Source organism: Aquarana catesbeiana, linkage group LG02 (assembly GCF_042186555.1).
Source record: "Aquarana catesbeiana isolate 2022-GZ linkage group LG02, ASM4218655v1, whole genome shotgun sequence".
Lineage (NCBI taxonomy): Eukaryota > Metazoa > Chordata > Amphibia > Anura > Ranidae > Aquarana > Aquarana catesbeiana.
The window spans coordinates 17,257,611-17,266,442 of NC_133325.1; the positions used below are offsets into that span (position 1 = coordinate 17,257,611).

General features: G+C 43.9%; 1 protein-coding gene across 8 annotated transcripts in view; it reads right to left on the bottom strand.

Annotated features, from left to right (window-relative positions):
- The window catches only part of ARAP1 (ArfGAP with RhoGAP domain, ankyrin repeat and PH domain 1), a 324,988-nt gene that overhangs the window by 228,892 nt on the left and 87,264 nt on the right, over positions 1-8,832 (bottom strand). The window lies entirely within an intron of this gene.

Here is an 8,832-nt window from a genome sequence, read left to right on the forward strand (position 1 = left end):
TCCTAAAAAGTTAAAAGGGAAGGGATGGGGTGGAGTTACAGAAACATTTAAAGAAGAACTGATGAAATCAATGCTTAGAAATTAACTGCGTATTTAGCAAACTCCCAATACAAGAAAAGACAACTGTCCTCTATGTGTGTAAAATGTTTTATGGGTCCATGTGGCTCTAAGGGCTTCTTTACACTTGCATCAAAATGTGGCATTGGACACGCTTTTTTAAAGCGCTCGGAATGCCAATCAAAGCCGCTGTCACTAAATAAAATGGTTACCTTACAGTCCTGGTCACATGTGGGGTTAATTTAAAAAATAATACCCCATGTCGCTTTCTTGGTGCTTCAAAGTGTCTCCAAAGCCTCCATAGAAGTCTATGACAACGCTTGCTTACAGCACCTGAAGCTTTTGAGGTGTTTTTATTCATCTTTATCTTTGCTTTGTTTTGGAGGTTTTGCAGGTATACAATTTCCCAGGATGCACTGGGAAACCAACAAGTGAACCAGAAAGACATCATCAGCAGCCACTTCAGGTTCATGTGTTATATATTCTGGGAGTGTCTGGTGCAGACATCACATATGGTGTGCAGCGTGGAGCAGCAGGAAGGTGAGCGGGGTCTGGTCTGGGGCGGAGCAACTAGCAGACGGCACACGTGGTGTGCAACATGGGAAAACACTATAGCGGAAGGTGAACGGGACTAGAGAGTGAGGACTGAGAAGATCAGCAGAGCTGGGGGACCAGAGCAGGAGAAATTAGCAGATGTCACACGTGGTGAGTAGTGTGGAAGCAATATAGGGAGAGGTGAGCGACCAGAGAGAGGAGGATCAGGAAACCAGAGGATCAGCAGAGCTGAGAGTTACTACTGAGCCCAAAACTTGGGATAATACTGAGCAGGGGATCTGCTGAACGAGGGTACTAAAAACTGGGGTTCTGCTGAATGAGGGTACGAATAAGCTGGGGATCTGCTGAGTGTGGAATCAGCAGAGCTGGGGGTACTACTAAGCAGAGGATCTGGTGAACGAGGGTACGAATAAGCTGGGGATCTGCTAAATGGGGGTACTAATGAGCTGGGGAGCTAAGTGGGGGTACTACTGAGCCAGGGTTCTACTGGGCCCCTTTAAAACAAATAGAAAATCAACACACAAACACAGGGCATTTGCCAAGCTTCATCAAAGCATCAAAAACACATTCAAAAATCACTTTAAAAAGGCACTTTAATGTGTGTTAAAGTCAAAGCAAGTGTAAATGAACCCTAACAGCCGATGAGATGAAAAAAAAATAAAAAAATCAAGCATGGAGCATGGCTCCCCCTCCTCCTCTGCCTGTCACCACAGACAGATCAGCGTCATACAAAAACAGATGACAGCGGGCATCCCTTGGTTCCCTACAGCTAACAGAAAGTGATTGCAATATATCACACACACATTTACAGAATGGGCATATCAATTTGCTTTTTGGCCCAATCTGAAGATCCCCAAATGGTACAGTCTCACACCCTTCCGCTGAGTTGGCCACCAGTTTGGGCAGCCCCAAGAAAAACCCTACCTATCCAAATACCTACCTCCCCTTCCACAATCCATCTTCTCTTCCCACCAGAACCAACATTAGCAAACTCTGACCTCTCCATTAACGAAGTTTGGGAGTTGAAAATACATATATAAGAAACAACACTCACCCTAATCGACCTATAACTAAACCAACATTGTTGAACTTTTTTTTTCTACCAAATTGAATTATATCTGTAGAAGAGGTAAGGACCCTTAACCAGGTGTCTTGCCCAGATGGTTTTTGCCAATCTTCCTTGTTTACTTGGGGGTATTTTAGGACATGTGAAGCTGGGTTGGGTTCAGTTGGGTTGACCAGTGAAGAAAGTTGGGGGGGAATGTTTGAACTTCTCCTTGGTGAAGATGGACAGGAAGGAGAACATTCACACTTTCTTTGGAGGAAGAACATTATTTAATTCTTAATTGAACTGTGTGAACATTGGATCTCCCCACTTGGAGTTGTTCTACGTTAGAAGATACAAAGTATATGACTGTGAAAAATCAGCTACCTTTGTCTGATGTTGGATTTTGTAACTTTGATTATACAAGTAAAGAATTCACCTTCCTTTAAAAAGCAATGGCAATACCGTCTGGACATGATTCATCCTTTTGGGAAATCATATTGATGGAAGAACTTTTATATGGAGGAAAGAGGACAGTCACCACTAAAGAGTTGCTGGGTTCTGTAGTGGGGCTGGTTAATCTGGCTGTCATTGCGACATCAGAATATGCACCAATATGCAAAACAAGAATAATTTCCAGCTGATTATTTGTCCATGCATTCCAATTTACATGGACATGGTAATATACAAGGGCACGTTAATGAACGCATGGGCATCCACACTTGATTTCAATCTTGGCACCAGTCTATTTAAGGAACCGAGCTGGGTCAAGAAGTTTCTCAATGGTCTTTAACTGTTACCCTACAACATGAACCCTAAACCTCTTCCTGAGATCTGCTTTGCCATTGCAGATCCAGTCTGCTTTTGAACTTCTCTCTGCTCATTTCTGGTTTGACCTCAGCTAGGTCCTGATTACGGCTTACCTTTGCTGACCTTTTGGTGTGAACTCAACTTGCCTCCTGACTATGATTCTGCTGACTACCCAGTTTTACCTTGCCTGCCTCCTGACCATGATTCTGCTGACTACTTGTTGTGACTTCGGCCTGTCTCCTGACCACGATTCTGCTGATTTCCCAGTTTTACCTTGCCTGCCTCCTGACCATGATTCTGCTCACATTTCCCGGTTTTGCCTTGCCTACGTCCTGACCATGACTATTGCTGACTACCCTATGTGACATCAGCCTGCTTCCTGACCTCGATTCTGCTGACTTCCTGGATGTACCTTGCCTGCCTCCTGACCACGACACTGCTGACTTCCCAGTTTTACCTTACCTGCTTCCTGACAATGATTATGTTGATTTCCTGGTGTAACCTTGGCCTACCTCCTGACTAAGATTCTGCCTCCTGCCCTGACTACAATCCGCCTTCTCAGTTGCTGACCCCCTCCTGTCTCGGACCACGCTTCCAGAATGTTGTGGGTTCCAATGTTCCTGCCAGTTGCTGTTCCAGTTAGCTCCTTGGTGGCACCCTCACCCAGTTCCTCTGATCTCACAAGTCATGAGCACCTGTGAACTGTAGACTAAATTCACCAGGTATGTGATTCTGGCTTTGCCAGGCTGTTTCCTGCTGGGTGTTGCAGAGAGGGCGATGGTGTGGATGATGTTCTTCACACCCTCTGCTGCTGCCCCATGTGATTTGGAACACTGGGCCCTGTTTTTATTTTGTATTTTTATTTCCTTTAGAAGTCCTATATAGGAGTTGTTCACTCCTGTAATTATGCTGCTATATAGTCTCTATCAGATGAAGTTCCCACTAATTAAAGAAAGTAGACAGAAGTATCTAAAAATATCATTCAGACCTTGGAAGGAATTATCATCGGACCTTAAGTGATTCAGGGATTAAACATTGACTGTCTGGGAAAGTACAGGGCATGCAAGATGTTTAATGTGAATGCATGTTGGGTAATAACTAATGATAAAAGTTCAAGTGATCATTACTATAAATAACTTTTGTGTTGCAAAATAATACCACATTGTATTGGGTTGCTCGTAAATAAGACAAACAGAGAATGAACAAGCTGCATGCATATGCTGGGCTCTCTCTTTAGCTAAACCATGGTGCTCAGGGTAGCCTTTGTCATGTATTAAATGATCCTTTATGGTGCTCACCTAATAATGAAGTAGCGTTCTTCCTTGTAAGGGTAGTGATGTTACACAGAGGGCCCTCAGGGCCAAGGATAATAATGGTGACTGTAAGTTCACTTGTTATGGGCAACTTCGGCAAAATAGGAAGGGAAGGGAAATCTCTATGGCAATCTAGATGGCATTTAAAAACCTAACCCTTCCCTGTCCCAGTCCAAAATTAGAATAGAAAGCATGGTTGTTCCATACCTGGAACTTGCCAGCTTTTGCCCAGAGATGCCGGCTTTTCACTTCCCGGATCTCTGGCTACTCGGCTCAGTTCCTGCTGACAGAATGGAAGTCATGCTTATCAGACAGAGCAGAGGCCAGGATAGCTGCTGAAGGGGGGATTTCACTCTCTCTCCCCTCCTTAGTATGGGTGGAAGAGAGCAGAAGGAAGGTCTACCCGCCGAGAACAAACCTTCTTCCAAGTGCGGGCATTCACAGGAGAGTAAGGGCAGATTGTCCTTCTATATGTATCCCCTATCATGTGACAATCACATGGCCAGAGAGGGAAAGAAGGGGAACCAGCCTTCATTTACAGAGGGGCACACACTGAGAAAGGGGGACAACTCAGTCCTAAACCTCCTTCTCAGAACACCAAATGAGCCCCTTCAACCCACTCCCTTGCTTACAGACCTTTAGTTCCCTTCCTTCAGAGCCCCCTAGACACCCCTTAGCTTCAAGCACTCTACAGAGCACACCCCTCCAACACTTCCAGCCCATGTCTCTTATCCCACTGGCAGTCTTCCTCCCACCAACACCACCAGTGCTGCAGCATTTTTTCTTCCCACCAACACCAATGTGTCAACATTGTTTCCTTGCAGTGACACCACTAATGCAGGGGCATTTTTTTCCTTTGCCCTTGTTAGTCCCACACTTCTTTTACAAGGTATGTCAATCTAGTGCAGGGTTTCTCCACCAGGGTTCCATGGAACACTAGGGTTCCTCTAGAGGTTGCTAGGGGTTCCTTGAGCAACGAGCAATTTCTGCCTCTCAGATAAGTTCCCACTGATACCTTAGATCTTTTTTAGCTATATGTAAAGGGGTAATTCTTCCCAGTGACCACAAATGTAAGGAACATTCTTCCCACTGACCATCACACTAATGTACCATGAGTTGTAGATATAGTAATTTTTAGCAGGGGTTCCCCGAGACCGGAAAGTTATTATAATGGTTCCTCTGTGTTGAAAAGGTTGAGAAAGACTGATCCATTGTTTCATATTCAAATATTTTATTGAGCAACACAAAAGACATCACATGCAAAGTGCCATCTATTGTTAGTAAGGATTGGCTCCACTCAGGGAGAAAAACAGGAATAAACATTGTGAACAGGTTGGATCAAACAGTAACCACAACAAAGGGGGCCAATCGATAGATGGGTAGTGAAAATCCGACAGATGATGGCACACAGCAACATACTGTAGAATTTAAAGATAAAGGAAGCTAGAAAGATAACAATTGGATGGTCCACCCAGGCCATGGCTCATGGAGTAGTGGGGGCCAGACAACGTTGGCGAGTGTTTTATGGAACGCATAAGGCCCTCTCACTCCACCTCTGAAGACTTCAATGGTTAAAAGATAATAACAAAAAAAAAGGAATGCACCCCACCTCTTCTTCAGTTGATAAGTCACACTTCCTTACACAATTTTGAACCTAAATTCTTCAGGAATTATTTTATGGCCCCTTCCTTTGGGAATAAATATTATAAACTGCAATTTTACTATGCTAATAATCTTCTTTTTTTTTTTTTAATTGTATAGGTGCGACCCTCAGTAGACATAATATGATCCCCTTGAAGATTTAGTTCTCTCAATAAAACCCACTGTTTCATTTGAGCTTGACATGCCTGGTCAGAGAGGAATTGCTTATAGGACTTGACGTCTACGCCACATGATGTACTATAAATAAGGGCAGATCGGCACTTGAGTCCCACCAATGCTTTGTATGATTGGGAGAATGGAGGGCCATAATTGCCTGACATTGTGGTAAGCCAAGAAGGGTGTATGAGTGTACCTATCTCCAGTAAGTAGATCTAGTCTCTGCTAGAAAAAAAGTGAACTTCTGAAAAGTTAGACGAGTTGTGCTTCGAAGAAACTTTTTAGAAATTTTCGAGCCTTCGAAATTTAAAATTTACAAACCAGAGGTCCCACTGAAGTCAGTCAGAAATCTGAACCAGGCGCAGAGCATCTCTGAGGATCTAAATTTTTTAAAGACAAAAAAGATGGGATGCACCCCTAGCTCTTCTTCAGTTGTATGTCACACTTCCTTACTTTTTTATTCTAATTATTTTATGGCCTCGTCTGAGAATAAACATTGTAAACTGAAATTACTATGCTAAGTTCTTAAGTATCATACATTTCTTTTTTAATCATGTAGGTGTGACCCTCAGTAGACATAATACGACCCCCTTGAAGATTGAGTTCTCTCAATACAGCCCACTGTTTCATCTGAGCTTGACATGCCTAGGCAAGGGGGGGTTGCTTATAGGACTTGAAGCCTACGCAACAACGATGTCCTATAAAGAAGAGCACATCAGCACTAATGCTTCTCATGATTGAGAGAATGGAGGACCAATATTGCCTGACATTGGGGAAAGCCCAAAAGGGTGTAGGCCTATACTTATCTCCAGCAAGTAGATCTAGTCTCTGCTAGAGAAGAGTGAACTTCTGAAAAGATAGACGATTTGTGGTTTGAACAAAGTTTTTAGAAATTTGCAAGCCTCTAAAATGTAAAATTTACAAACCAGAGCTCCCATTGAAGTCAACTGGAAATCTGAGCCAGGGTCAGAGCATCATATAATGTAGACTTGTAGAATGGTTTGGGAAGCTCCTAGAAGCATGATGAGATCAGGTCCTGACTGGCGACTTTTGGCCCGGGGGGGGGGGTACAACCCAGAAGTCCATGGTGCAGCGACTCTGCCCCCTCCTGCTCTCCCTCTTCCCTGCCTACTCCCGACCCCCATCCCAGGCTGAAGCTCAGCTCCAGGTACAGTGCCTTGAAAAAGTATTCATACCCCTTGAAATTTTCCACATTTTGTCATTTTACAACCAAAAACGTAAATGTATTTTTATTGGGATTTTATGTTATAGACCAACACAAAGTGGCACATAATTGTGAAGTGGAAGGAAAATGATAAATGGTTTTCAACATTTTTTTTTACAAATAAATATCTGAAAAGTGTGGCGTGCATTTGTATTCAGCCCCCTTTACTCTGATACCCCTAACTAAAATCTAGTGGAACCAATTGCCTTTAGAAGTCACTTAATTAGTAAATAGAGTCCCCCTGTGAGTAATTTAATCTCAGTGTAAATACAGCTGTTCTTTGAAGTCCTCAGAGATTTGTTGGCGAAACCCAGTGAACAAACAGCATCATGAAGGCCAAGGAACACACCAGACAGGTCAGGGATAAAGTTGTGGAGAAGTATAAAGCAGGGTTAGGTTATAAAAAAATATCCCAAGCTTTGAACATCTCATGGAGCTCTGTTCAATCCATCATCCGAAAATGGAAAGAGTATGGTACAACTGCAAACCTACCAAGACATGGCCGTCCACCTAAACTGACCGGCCGGGCAAGGAGAGCATTCATCAGAGAAGCAGCCAAGAGGTCCATGGTAACTCTGGAGGAGCTGCAGAGATCCACAGCTCAGGTGGGAGAATCTGTCCACAGGACAACTATTAGTCGTGTTCTCCACAAATATGACCTTTATGGAAGAGTGGCAAGAAGAAAGACATTGTCGAAAGAAAGTCATAAGAAGTCCTGTTTGCAGTTTGTGAGAAGCCATGTGGAGGACACAGCAAACATGTGGAAGAAGGTGCTCTGGTCAGATGAGACCAAAATTCAACTTTTAGCCTAAAAGCAAAACGCTATGTGTGGGGGAAAACTAACACTACACATCACCCTGAACACACCATCCCCACCGTAAAACATATTGGTGGCAGCAGCCTGTGGTGGGGATGCTTTTCTTCAGCAGGGACAGGGAAGCTGTTCAGAGTTGATGGGAAGATGAATGGAGCCAAATACAGGACAATCTTAGAAGAAAACCTGTTAGAGTCTGCAAAAGACTTGAGTCTGGGGCGGAGGTTCACCTTCCAGCAGGACAACAACCCGAAACATACAGCCAGAGCTACAATGGAATGGTTTAGATCAAAGCATATTCATGTGTTAGAATGGCCCAGTCAAAGTTCAGACCTAAATCCAATTGAGAATCTGTGGCAAGACTTGAAAATTGCTGTTCACAGGCACTCTCCATCCAATCTGACAGAGCTTGAGATATTTTGAAAAGAAGAATGGGCAAAACTGTCCCTCTCTAGATGTACAAAGCTGGTAGAGACGTCCCCACAAAGACTTGTAGAGAAAGGGGATTCTACAAAGTATTGACTCCGGGGGGCGCCATACAAATGTACCCCCCACACTTTTCACATATTTATTTTGTAAAACATTTTGAAAACCATTTATCATTTTCCTTCCGCTTCATAATTATGTGTCACTTTGTGTTGGTCTATCACATAAAATCCCAATAAAATACATTTACGTTCTTGGTTGTAACATGAAAAAATGTGGAAAATTTCAAGGGGTATGAATACTTTTTCAAGGCACTGCACTCTCTGCTGACCAGGTGGTCCTGCTGCACCGACTCTGGATTCCCAAATTGGCCAGCAGGGGGATGCAGGAGCTGCTTGGGCAGGGCTGGCTGGCGGAGGGGAGAGCCTCAGGTGGGGCACAGAGCCGGCCTCAGACTCAGTACACTAACCTTCGCTCTGTCCTCGTCCTCATCCCGCACTCAGTAGGGCACCAGCGGGGACTTTTTACTCCACTCTTTACCAGAAAGCCTTTAGGCATGTCTGTGGCTAAATCGGTCCAGCTTTTTTTTTTTTTTTTTACGGGGAATCAGAGTGGCACAGGGGGGCAATTGCCTCCCCGGTCCAGTCCACCCCTGGAACATAAGACCAAACAATGGTCTAAGCCACTTCCTTAGAAATTCTATCAACGATTTTTAAAGGGTGGGACCTGGTGGACTGGCAATCAAGCCAATGGATGCTCAGAGAACAAC